Genomic DNA, 13,111 nt, shown 5'->3' on the forward strand with positions numbered 1-13,111 from the left:
TAATCATATAAATAAACAATTAAAAATCACAAGAGGCTCATTTTACAATCTAGTATATCACTTTCATTATGCTTGGTTCTGATACTTCACTTTCACTCTTCAAGTAATCAATAAAATATTTCCATGTCTATCTTAAATAATATAATTTTATATAACTTTATAGAGATCAAGTAATATATATATATATATATATATATATATATATATATATATATATACATATATATATATATATATTTCTCTTATAAATATCTCAATATAGAACTTAAATAAATTGTTTGAATATCCATATTAACTACTATTATGTGTGTACTAATGTTTACCTTAGTAAAATATTTCAATTCTCAAAAAGAAAAAGTAATTAAAGATAAAATAATGTAGTTATTTGGTAATAAGAGGAAAATGTGTAAGTCATTCAATTTTTAATATAAAATATTAATAATGATAAAATACAATATAAACAATGAAAAATAACCACTATAAATCTATCTTATTCACATATTTATCAAGCACTAGAAGGGATTAAATTTTTTGACGTGTATATTTTTTTTTAAGTTTGAAATTAGATTTGTGGTTAAAAAATTATCTATACTGGTTCTAGAATCCAGTCAATGGGAAATGTGTAAGTATGTCAGTTTGAGAGAAATATGTAAGTATGTGACCTCCTCAAAAAATAATAAAAATAAGTTTTGCTAATATATAAAAAAACAAAAATTAAACAATCATATAAATAAATAATTAAAAATCATAAGAAATTAGTGAGTTGCGACTACCTCTCATGGAAATGGTTATATGTGAATGACTTACTTAACGCAGTTGAATCCCAAAATGATATCTAATATAATGCACTGCCTAAACCACCTAATACTTAAATTCAAAAAGAGTAAGGGGCTCTCTACTTGAATGGTTCATGAGGCACAATACTTGCTAAGGTTTTGCAAATGGGGTAGCAAGCTAAGAGGGTTTGATTGTGGGGAAAACTCCATAGTTAGGCGCGCTTGAGCTAGAGGCTATCTGGGATGGGTGACCTCCCGTGAATGATTACCTTTCATGGAATACGTGAATCCAAAAATGATATCTAATGCATTGCATAAACCCCCTAATACTTAAATTAAAACCTCTCATGGAATACATGAATGACTTACTTAACGTAGTTGAATCCCAAAATGATAAACCCCCTAATACTTAAATTAAAACCTCTCATGGAATACATGAATGACTTACTTAACGTAGTTGAATCCCAAAATGATATCTAATGCACTGCGTAAACCCTCTAATACTTAAATTAAAAATAATGCTACTTAAACCCCCTAATACTTAAATTAAAAATAATGATACGTGAATGACTTACTTAACATAGTTGAATCCCAAAATGATATCTAATGCACTCCGTAAACCCCCTAATACTTAAATTAAAAATAATGACTTACTTAAACCCCCTAATACATAAATTAAAAATAACAATGATAAACCCCCTAATACTTAAATTAAAACCTCTCATGGAATACATGAATGAAAATGATATCTAATGCACTGCGTAAACCCCCTAATACTTAAATTAAAAATAATGCACTGCTTAAACCCCTAATACTTAAATTAAAAATAATGATACGTGAATGGCTTACTTAACGTAGTTGAATTCCAAAATGATATCTAATGCAGTGCGTAAACCCCCTAATACTTAAATTAAAAATAATGCACTGCTTAAACCCCCTAATACTTAAATTAAAAATAATGATACATGAATGACTTACTTAACGTAGTTCAATCCCAAGCTGGACTGCTAACCTAGCCGCCACCCTGCACCTTTGGCTCGGCTCTGGTTGGTTCAGTGGGCTTCGCTGCCTCCTGGGGTCTGCGTTCCGGTCCTCATGTTGCGGGGAGTTCCCTGAGCGGTGCCCTGGTCCCTGCACGACGTTCTAAGTATCCACTTGAGCTGCTGGGCTCCTTTCCGCTTTTCTTCTGAGATGACTTGAGGGGTCCGGATTTGATAGCTGAATGCTGCTGTAATGGAGCCGCCCCCTCCCCCTCCCCCTTCTGATGCTGAAGCTTTTCTCAAACTCCTGGAATCCCTGCCGAAGAAGAAAGTTTCGGAGGCTGCGAAGTTCGTGAAACGTTTGGATGACATCCCTGAGATCTCGCTCCCCCCTAAGGGTCCAATCTAGGTAGCCCTTTCTCTGGCTGAGAGAGCATTGTTTGGTCAGTTCACGGGCCTCTGGCCCTCCCCTAAATCCACGGAGAGCTGGGTCGCCAGGAATTGGGCTCTGTTGATCAAAAAGGGCATCACCTCGTATTTTCTAGGGAAGGGATTCTTTATGTTTGAATTCTCAGACAAGGAAGATAAGGACCTGAAATTCCGAAACGGTCCTTAATTCATGGGTCCTCAGGGTTTATACCTCAACAAGTGGACGCCAAATTTTGATCCATTAGTTGACGTTCCTATAGCCATTCTTGTGTGGGTGAGGCTGCCCAATCTGCCAGTGCATTGTTGGAATTGGGAGTCCCTAAAGCATATCGGAAACACATTGGGCAAGTTCATCGACCGAGCAAATAACAAAGATCAATATGACTGTGCTAGAATCTACGTTGAAGTTGACCTGGAGGTTGGCTTGCCTGAGGCAGTAAAGATCAGGGTTGGTAGTTGGACTCATGTTCAAAAGCTGGATTATGAGCAGCTTCCGTTTAAATGCAGGAAATGCCAGGTTTATGGGCATTTTGCTCGAAACTGTCCAAAGAATAGTGAAATGGAGAAAGGCAAGGAAGAAGGATGGACTCAGGTTAAAAGGTCCAAAAATTCCCATAAAGCCACTCGAACGGGTAATACAAATGGCATTGGCCCTCAGGCAGCCCCTAGAAACCAAACCTCAAACATGGAAGAGCAAGGAAACAAATTCGCTCAGTTGAGCTCAACGATAGAAGACAATCAAGAACCAGAGGTGCAGATGACCCCCATGGAGTCCCCCTTAGGACCAAAACAAGTGGAAAACATTGAGGACAGAGAAAAATAGATCCACATCGAAGAGACAGAGGATGTGCAAGGCTCAGAGGAATCAGAAGAAGAAGGCGAAATAGGGGCTTCGCAGACCTCGGCCAGAAGATCACTGAGAGGCTAAAAATCAGCCCGAGAAAAAAGAGAGCAAGAGACTTACAAAGATAAACTCCAGGGAAGTCAACTAACCCTCGAGAAACTCTTGTCAAATACTCTAAAGAAGAACAGGAATCAGTCTCAGAGCTCTAGGGGAGCTCACCATTCAAAATGCAAGTAATGAAGATCATCTCCTCGAACTGTAGGGGTATGGGGAGCAAAACTAAAGAAGAAGCCACAAGATGCTTGATAAGAACAGAATCTCCCGATCTACTCCTCTTCCAGGAGACTAAAATGGAGGACTATGCCTTCCTCCAGATCGGGAAAAAGTTGTGGAAGAAAAGCGAAGGACAAGCTGTCTCAGCTCGAGGCGCTTCAGGTGGACTGGGCACTATATGGAACGTAAACAAATTCAAAAAGATCAAAGAAGTAAAAAACACCCACTGGTTGTACACAAAGCTGCAGCACTTAGAATCAGGTATGATACTCTCCCTCTTTAATGTGTATGCCCCTGTCAGCGCAGGAGAGAAAAAGCTCTGCTGGGACTCCATCAGAAGTTTGGCAGATTCTGAAGAACTGGCCAATACAATAATAGCAGGGGATTTTAATCTCACCTTATCCCTGTCAGAAAAACGTGGAGGTAGCACTGTTAGGGATCAGGCGCGGGAATGGGTCGAAGACTTGCTCCAAGAATGGGACATGATAGACATAAAGCCATCGTCTAGGAAATACACATGGACAAACAAAAGAATCGGCCTGGGACATATCGCGGCAAGGTTAGATAGATTCCTTGTTCAAAGTTATTTTCTTCTTCATGGTCTAGAGTCTAGAATGCATATTTTACCTTGTTGTGCTTCCGATCACCGCCCCATTAAACTGGAATTGCTGGCTCATATGGACCAAGGTCCCATTCCTTTTAAATTCAACTCCCATTGGGTTAAGGAACAGTCATTCCTACCTCTGATAAAAGAAACCTAGAAGCTTCCAGTCAAAGGCTCTGCCTTCTTCGTATGGGAGGAGAAACTTAGGAGAGTTAAAGCTGCTCTAAAATCTTAGGTTAAAACCTTACCAAATCCTGTTGTGGAAAGAAAAATTATTCAGGAATGACTCGAGATGCATCACCAGGTTTCGGAAAATGCCGAGATCACAAAAAAAACTCTTGATAAGGAGGTTAATTTATAGCACATGCTCCTTAAGGCCAGCTTGGCAGAGGAAGAGTATTGGAGACTGAAATCCCGAAGTCTCTGGCTCAAGGCGGGAGATAGAAACACTTCCTTCTTCCATAAGCAAGCTCAGGCCCGCAAATGTCTCAACTCCATCTCTGAAATCAAAGTAGAGGCCAACACACACAGAGATATCCAAAGCATAAAGAACGCTACCTTCACTCATTTCAAAAATCTCTACAGTGAAGAAGAGGCCTTGGGACATGTTTTTACCCTTGTGAATGAGGTGCCCTCCCTGATTACTGCCAGTAAGAATCGATTCCTGGAAGTGGAGATCTCTAACAATGAAATAAAAAGCACCCTCTTCGCAATGGATTTGGACAAGGCCCCGGGTCTCGACGGTTTTACTGCCAGGTTCCTACAGTCCTACTGGCAAATTGTGGAGAAAGACCTAAGTAGAATGGTTCAAAAATCTCAGGAATGCCAGAAAATAGGGGGAAGCACAAATTTGGCCTTTATGGCCCTCATTCCCAAGGATAAAGGAGCCAATACCTTCCGTCGGTTCCATCCTATCTCTCTTTGTAACATAGGCTATAAGCTGATTACGAAAGTTATAGCCAACAGATTAAAAATCATTCTTCCAGACATCATTCCTGCGAATCAGGGAGGTTTTATACAGGGAAGACAGATTATGGATAACTTTATCCTAGTCCAAGAGGCGATTCACTCCAGTATGGCTCGCAAAGAGAAAGGCATGGTTGTCAAGTTAGATCTTGAAAATCCATTTGACAGAGTGAGGCATAGTTTTCTGACGGAGGTCCTGCGCAAATTCGGGTTTGGATCCAAATTTATCAACTGGATTAAGGCTTGCATCAGTGAGCCTTGGATAGCTCCTCTGGTGAATGGAAGGGCCACGGATTTCTTCAAAGCTTCTCATGGATTGAGGCAAGGGTGCCCCCTATCCCCTTTGCTCTTTGTCCTCCAAGCTTCTGTCCTTAGCTTCCTTCTGAATAAAAAGAAACAGAATCAAGAATTAATGGGCCTGAACATTGCGAGAGGGGTTAACAACTTAAATCATGCACTATTTGCGGATGATTCCCTCTTGTTGGGTGCTGCCTCTGTGTCCTCAGCTAAAAGATTCAAGGAAGTGGTTGATGACTTTTGTGAAGACTCAGGAAGTAGTATCAATAAAAGCAAATGCCACATCTACTGCTGGAATACTCCCACTTCCGCACTGCAAGCCATCTCCAGTTGCTTAGGTTTCGTGGCCTCCTCAACATGGTCTTCCTTCAAGTATCTGGGACTCCCTATTTTCCAAAAAAGAGCTGTCAGCAGAGATTGGTTACCCCTGCTGGAAAAGTTTGAATCTAAGATCCATTCCTGGGGATTTAATTGGCTAAATCTGGCAGGCAAGTCAGTGCTTATAAAAGCAGTTCTAAACAACCTCCCCATCTATCAGTTTGCAGTGATGTTGGCTCCAGTTGGAATTATGAAGAAAATGGAGGAACATATAAGAAAATTCTTTTGGAAAGGTGGGAAAGCTAATGAAAAGAAAATCCCTTTAGTTAGCTGGTCTAAAATCTCACTGCCCAGACTGGAAGGTGGACTGAATTTAAAGAATATTTGCACTCAGAACATCGCGTTGGGAGCAAAGCTGATCTGGAGGATTATTGCCCCAAATCCAGGGTGGGCTCAGATCGCCTTGTGGAAAAAATACTTTCGGGGGCAGAGGAAAAGGTGCCTGGATCATCCCATAGCAAACTCTGGCTCGTTAATACAAAAGCTCTGTGTAAAATCTTCCTCTTTAATTAGTCAACATGCACATTGGATCCCCGGTAATGGGAAACAAATCAGAATCTGGGAGGACCGTATAATGGGCTGTGATCCTCTGGCTGATGATCGATCCCTGACATTGTTGAAAGAATGGATGTATAGAGCAGGTTATATCACTCTGTGGGATATTTCCAACTGGGAGAATGGGAACTGGCACAGTTGGATCAACTTTGAGGTGCCTCAAGTCCTGTCAAATGAATATGCAACCTTCATAGAACTCTTAAATGGCAAGGCTCCTTTGAACAGCAGGAAACTAGATTCCCAAAGCTGGGGCCCGATCCCTGGGCGATACTCTGTTTCTCAGGGCTACAGGCAGATCCTTGCGCATCCTCACGTCCCCCCAGATCCGAAACCATGGCAAGGAGTCTGGTCACAGTGCTCGATTCCTAAAATCGACTATTTCTGCTGGCTCCTATGCCATCAGAGAATCCTGACAGATGATAGATTAAAGAAAAGAGGCTACCTTGGCCCCTCTCGATGCGCGCTATGCGGAGTTAACTCAGAAACTGCTGCTCATCTAATGCTCAATTGCAATTTCATTTCAGATCTCTGGAATGAGGCCTTAGGCCCTTGGCGATTAGATGTCGTCCTCCCTAACAGCATCCCCGAAAGACCACGATGCAGCCTGGAGCGATAATCTAGACCTCCGCTTCATTGAAATTACCAGGTCTCCCGCGCCTCTAAAAGATTGGCAAATTAGACTAAATGCTTCAGACTTCTTGGCTCTTTGCACAAAGCAGGAACACAATGTTCTCTTCTTTGATGGGGCAGTTAAGGGTAATCCGGGCACTTCTGGAGCTGGTGGAGTTGTTAAGAGAGCTGATGGCAGAACTATCCTTAGATATGCCTGGGGAGTGGGCTACAATACCAGCATCCAAGCTGAAGCCCTGGCCCTTCTCCAAGGTCTGAAGCAACTTAAATCTCTCAGTATAAATGATGCAATAGTGATGGGAGACTCTCAGTCTATCATAAAAACCATTGTAGACAGTTCCACCCCTTCAGATTTAAGACTGTCCAGATTGATAATCAGAATAAGAACTCTGTCAAATTCCTTTCAAAGCTTGAAATTCTACCATGTCAAGAGAGACAATAACAAAGACGCTGACGTTGAAGCAAATAAAGCTGTGCTCCTCCCCCCTGGAGTCATTCTCAGAGATGGAGAAGAAGGCTGGGATTCCATTCCTTAACACGCTGGTGATCTATGTTTTACTGTCTTATACTGGAGCAGTTTGTCTGTTTGTTTAAAATGGGAAAGATAGAGGCGATTGCCCGAAAAATAGATTGTAGAAACCTATGGCGTAGAAAATATAAAGCCACTCCAATCCTGGCCAAGGAGTTCTCTGGAATATGGTCAGCAGTTTGTAATCAGCATTGCGGCATTTTGGCCAGAAATTAATATAGCACTCTAACCGTTTCTGTAAAAAAAAAACGTAGTTGAATCCCAAAATGATATCTAATGAATTGTGTAAACCGCTTAATACTTAATTTCAAAATAATGACTTACTTAAACCCTCTAATACTTAAATTAAAAATAACTAACCTCTCATGGAATACGTGAATGACTTACTTAACGTAGTTGAATCCCAAAATGATATCTAATGCACTGCGTAAACCCCCTAATACTTAAATTAAAACTCTCATGGAATACATGAATGACTTACTTAACGTAGTTGAATCCCAAAATGATATCTAATGCACTGCGTAAACCCCCTAATACTTAAATTAAAAATAATGCACTGCTTAAACCCCCTAATACTCAAAATAAAATAATGACTTACTTACACCCCCTAATACTTAAATTAAAAATAACTAACCTCTCATGGAATACGTGAATGACTTACTTAACTCAGTTGAATCCCAGAATGATATCTAATGCGTTGTGTAAACCCCCTAATAGCTAAATTAAAAATAATGACTTACTTAAACCCCCTAATACTTAAATTAAAATAATGACTTACTTAAAGCAGTTGAATCCCAAAATGATATCTAATCTAATGCACTGCGTAAACCCCCTAATACTTAAATTAAAAATCACCGAGAGGTTCATTCTACAATCGAGTATGAGGGTTAAAAAGGATCTATATTGGTTCTAGAATCCACTATGTGGGAAATGTGTAAGTATGTCAGTATGAGAAAATATATAGTATGTCACGTCCTCAAAAAATAATAAAAATAAGTTTTGCTAAAAAAAATATTGAAATAATCATATAAATAAATAAGTAAAAATATCTAAGAGTTCATTCTACAATCGAGTATGAGCGATGTGTTGTCCTCGAAAAATAATAAAAATAAAATTTGCTAATGTCAACCAAAACTAAAAAAACAAAAATTAAATAACCATATAAATAAATAATTAAAAATAGAAGAGAGGCTCATTCTACAATCCACTATGAGTGACATGTGTAAGTATGTCACCTCCTCAAAAAATAATAAAAATAATTCTCACTAATATCAACCAAAAAAAAAAAAACAAAACAAAAAAAAAAAAACAAAAATTAAATAATCATATAAATAAATAATTAAAAATAGAAAAGATGCACATTGTACAATCCAGTATGAGGGACATGTTTGAGTATGCCAGGTCCTAAAAAAGAATAAAAATAATTTTAACTAATGTCAACTAAAACAAAAACAAAAAACAAAAAAATTCATATAAATAAATAATTAAAAATAACCGAGATGCTCATTCTACAATTTAGTATGAGGGACTTGTAAGTATGTCATTGTGATCAAAAAATAATAAAATTAATTTTACCTAATGTCAACCAAACAAAAAAATAAAAATTAAATAACCATATAAATAAATAATTAAAAATAGAAGAGAGGTTAGGCTAATTCTATAATCCAGTATGAGGAGATGTGTAGGTATGTCACATCCTCAAAAAATAATAAAAATAATTTTCACTAATATCAACAAGAAAAAATAAATAAAATAATCATATAAATAAACAATTTAAAAGGTACGACAGACTTGTTTTACAATACAGTGTTCCACTTTCATTCTACTTTGTTCTATGATATTTCACTTTCACTCTCTCTCTATTATGTGTATACTAATGTTTACTTCAATATAATATTTCAATTCTAGAAAAGAAAAAGTAATTAAGGATAAAATAATTTAGTTATTTGTTAATAAAAAGAAAATGTTTAACTCATTCAATTTTTAATATAAAATATTAATAATGATAAAATATTAAAAAATACAATATAGACATTAAAAAATTACCATTATAGATCTATCTTAATCACATATTTACCAAGCACTAGAAGGGATTAAATCTCTTGATGTGTACATTTTTTTTGAAGTTTCAAATTTGATCCCTCTCGACTCTTGGTAGATTTGTGGTTAAAATGGATCTACACTGGTTCTACAATCCAATATAGAACCAAGTAGTGTGGTTTCCCTTGAATAACAGTGACAAGTGCAGTGCATTCCCGAATAACAACCAGAGATGAGTGTCCTCACTGCTAGTTTGACAATTGAGTTATGATAAGTTTTCCCACATTGAGAAAAATAAATAAAAATAATGGCATAACAAAACACGGGCATGTAGTATGTCCTAACATTGTCTATGTTTGGTTAAGAGCTCGTCTTCCTAGGACATAAGGAAACAAGTTAACTGCCCAAGACCTAGAGGCATCTGCCTTACGAACCACCAACAGGTTATTTTCCTATGGTTTTCCTTGAATAATGATGATGAGTCAGCTTGCATTCAAGAATAGCAACCAGAAATAACTGTTATCACTGCTTGTTTGACCACTGTGATAAATTTTCTCACCTATAAAAAAACACAAAAAAATTCTAAATCATTATGGGTAACAAAGGGATGAAAGGCCCAAAAAAAAAAAAAAAAAAAAAAAAAAAAAAAAAAAAAACCAAAAAGTGAAAACTATGTTGATGGAAAAACATTTGGTGGGTGGGCCCCACAATTCCATCACTTTTTTCAAGTGTCCACATTTTTGTTGGCTTCTGCTTTTATCGACGTCGTAGAGCATCTCGGTCTTTACATGTGCAACATCATAAATTAATCGTCCAGCTGTGAAGGGCCTACCAGATGTACATTTTCTTAATTACTTGGAAGGTGTCCAGTTGTACAGCATGTGAAACTCACCCACAGACAGAGCCAAGGATCATATTGATGCCACTGAAAACGCGTTCAGACATGACCTTTGAAAGAGCGTCGGGTTTATCATATTGGCCGGGAAAAAATGCATGGAAACATGAGCGTTGACATAGCACACAATTTATTCTCTCGACCCATGGAAAATGCATGTAAACATGACCCCGGAAAATGCACTCGGTTTATTCTACTGGTCGGTGGGATTATAGATCTCTCAGGGGTTTAATGTTTATAAATTTATCCACGCACCAAAATTTTCATTGCGAATTTTCTAGAATTTATGCACTTTGAGACTCATAGCTAATATCCTTCCTTACATAATGCTTCTGTAGCATCAAGCATCCTTCCATCACCTCCATTGAATCTATTTTCCAATCAGTAATCAGGTTAGGAATTTCAAATTGGAATTACCAGTGAAATTTGACAATTTAAACAACTCTAGCACTTGTTCAATTTATTTTAACAAAGGATGTTCACAGTTATGAAAAACTTTTGGTTGTATTTAACGGGAAAACCACCCTGTGATGGTCAATTTTCCCATCAAATTCCATCCCTGTTGGCAATGGCTCAATCCTCCAGCTCTGTCGCTGCTAATTCCGACCATGATGTGTTTATCAATCATCGTGGTCCAGACACAAAGAAAAATTTTGGCAGCCATCTCTACCGGGGTCTTCGTTCACATGGACTGAGAGTCTTCCTAGATCAGCCTGAATTACAACGGGGAGATGATTTCAGTGTTCAAATTGAACACGCCATTCGATCAGCCTCGGTTCATGTGGCCATATTCTCCCAAGGATATGCCAATTCAACTTGGTGTCTAGATGAACTTTTCCAAATGTTGGACATGAAGGCCCCTATAATTCCTGTGTTCTACCACGTGAAGCCTAATGAGCTTCGGGGGACTTGGGGCAAAAAATAGAGAACTTATGTTGAAGCGCTAGACAAACTCGCAAGGAAAACTGACTATGATGGTCAGACTCCGCGGCATGGTCCCAGAAAGATTCAAAAATGGAGAGATGCTCTTCGTGAAGTTGCAAAGAGAAGCGGTTTTGAGCTGGAAGAGTGTAATGGGTGAGAACTCAAAATCCCATCCCCTCTGGCTATTATATTATTTTATGTTACATGTTATATGCCTATTAGTCTACTTCTTTTTCTCATTACTTTTATTTATGTTCTTGTTAATAATCAGCGATGAGGGGGAGCTACTAGAGAAGGTGGTTGTTGAGGTGTTAGAAAGGGTGAAAAAAACAGCCTTATTCTGGGACGTAGCTAAATACCAACAGGTCTAGGTGAGAAGGTTGAAGATTTTGAAATTTTTTTGTTGTGGCAACAATAGAGTGGAAAAAATCAAATCCTAGGGATCATGGGGTTAGGTGGTATAGGAAAGACCACGTTGGTGGCAGAATTATTCAATAGGGAAACATCATATTATAGTAGATCCTGTTTCTTATTTGAGGTTAAAGATCGTGTAGGTAATCATTTAATTCCGTTGCAAAAAAAACTCCTTCAAATGTTGAATGTACCAAGTGCGGAAATAAACAGAGTTACGGATGTTCCTGAAGGTATAGGAATGATCTGAACGCATCTCTCATCGCTTAGCTTCTTAGTAATTATAGATGATGTAGATCATGAGGATCAGGTTGATGTGCTCTTGCCACATCAAATTGTTCTCCACTCAAATAGTTTAATATTGATTACATCTAGGAACAGATAGGTTCTCATAAACTCAAATGTGGAAGAGGAGTCCATATATACACTAACCGGCCTTAGTGAAAAACATTCTCTTGAGATTTTCTGTCCACATTCCTTCAACCAGTCATATCCACCCTGTTGTAGCATTTTTTGGTTTTGATAAGGTAGAATAAAATAGTCAAAAATAAAAAAATAAAAATTTGAAAAAATGCTAAGTTAGGATATGGACATAACAATAGTGAATAGAATGTTTTTGAAAAAATATCTAAATGATGATGTCCATATCAAAGAAAATGTTAGGTTAGATGTCCTAAAAAATAAAGACAAAAAGAAAATGTTAGGTTAGAAAGAAAAGAAAACAAATAAACTTTGAAAGTGAGCAAGTCTAAATGCCACTACTATTGTTTCTGCAAAATAATGGTTGTGTGCAGCTTGTTATAAATGCCATGATCTGAAATTGATCCAAGACAAACAATTAAGGTATTACAGATTCATGTGCATGGATGTGCCTATGTTATTTTATGCGACGGATCGATAAGATTGTGAAATACATAGGCACTAAAGCAGTTAGAGAAAACATAACAGGAAAACATGTAAACACAACAAGTTTAATAAGGAGTTCACCCAATACTCTTGGGCTACGTCTCGCGGTCCAGCCTTCAGTGGTGGCCTCTCTATTATGTTTTCAAAGCAGAGTTTTTACAACAGTGAGCTCAATTTGAGTCTCACTCAACAGATATAAATCAGCAAGTCTGTACTTGGATTCCCCAAGTCTCTGGAGTACACAGATTCTCCTTACTGAATCTCGACCTCTATTGGTCACAATAGTATGAGTCCAAGCTGAGACTCAATACATGACAGGCATATACAGAGGAGTTTGCTTGAACCTCTCAAGCCCCTTCTGGAGTACACAGACTCTCTGACTCTCTCTGGCTCTGTCTCGATGCTGCCTTTGCTTCTTCAGGTCAGCTCGACTTCCTCTCTCTATTCTCTGCTCTTAGCTTTCTTAACTTGCTTGCTTCATTCTCTGTTAGTTCATGGCTTTAAAGCCAATCTGTTTTCTGATTGTTCATTTCCGCTTCTCGGCTTTACGGTTCCCCTACCTCTGTCCATTTGAATCTCTCTGTTCTACGTAATCATCATTGTGTAATGCCTCACAGGGAGGTGGCCACCTATTTCGTAACGAACTGAGTGTCAGTTCTCTTGGACATCTTTGG

General features: G+C 38.1%; 1 pseudogene; it reads left to right on the forward strand.

The window, feature by feature from the left end:
* The first annotated feature begins 10,764 nt into the window (after window positions 1-10,764).
* Window positions 10,765-11,121, forward strand: LOC149211664 (putative 2' cyclic ADP-D-ribose synthase BdTIR pseudogene; annotated as a pseudogene).
* The last annotated feature ends 1,990 nt before the right edge of the window (window positions 11,122-13,111 follow it).

Source organism: Pinus tabuliformis, chromosome 1_1, assembly GCF_031772625.1.
Source record: "Pinus tabuliformis cultivar Carrire ecotype Pingquan chromosome 1_1, CPIR1, whole genome shotgun sequence".
NCBI classification, from domain to species: Eukaryota; Viridiplantae; Streptophyta; class Pinopsida; order Pinales; family Pinaceae; genus Pinus; species Pinus tabuliformis.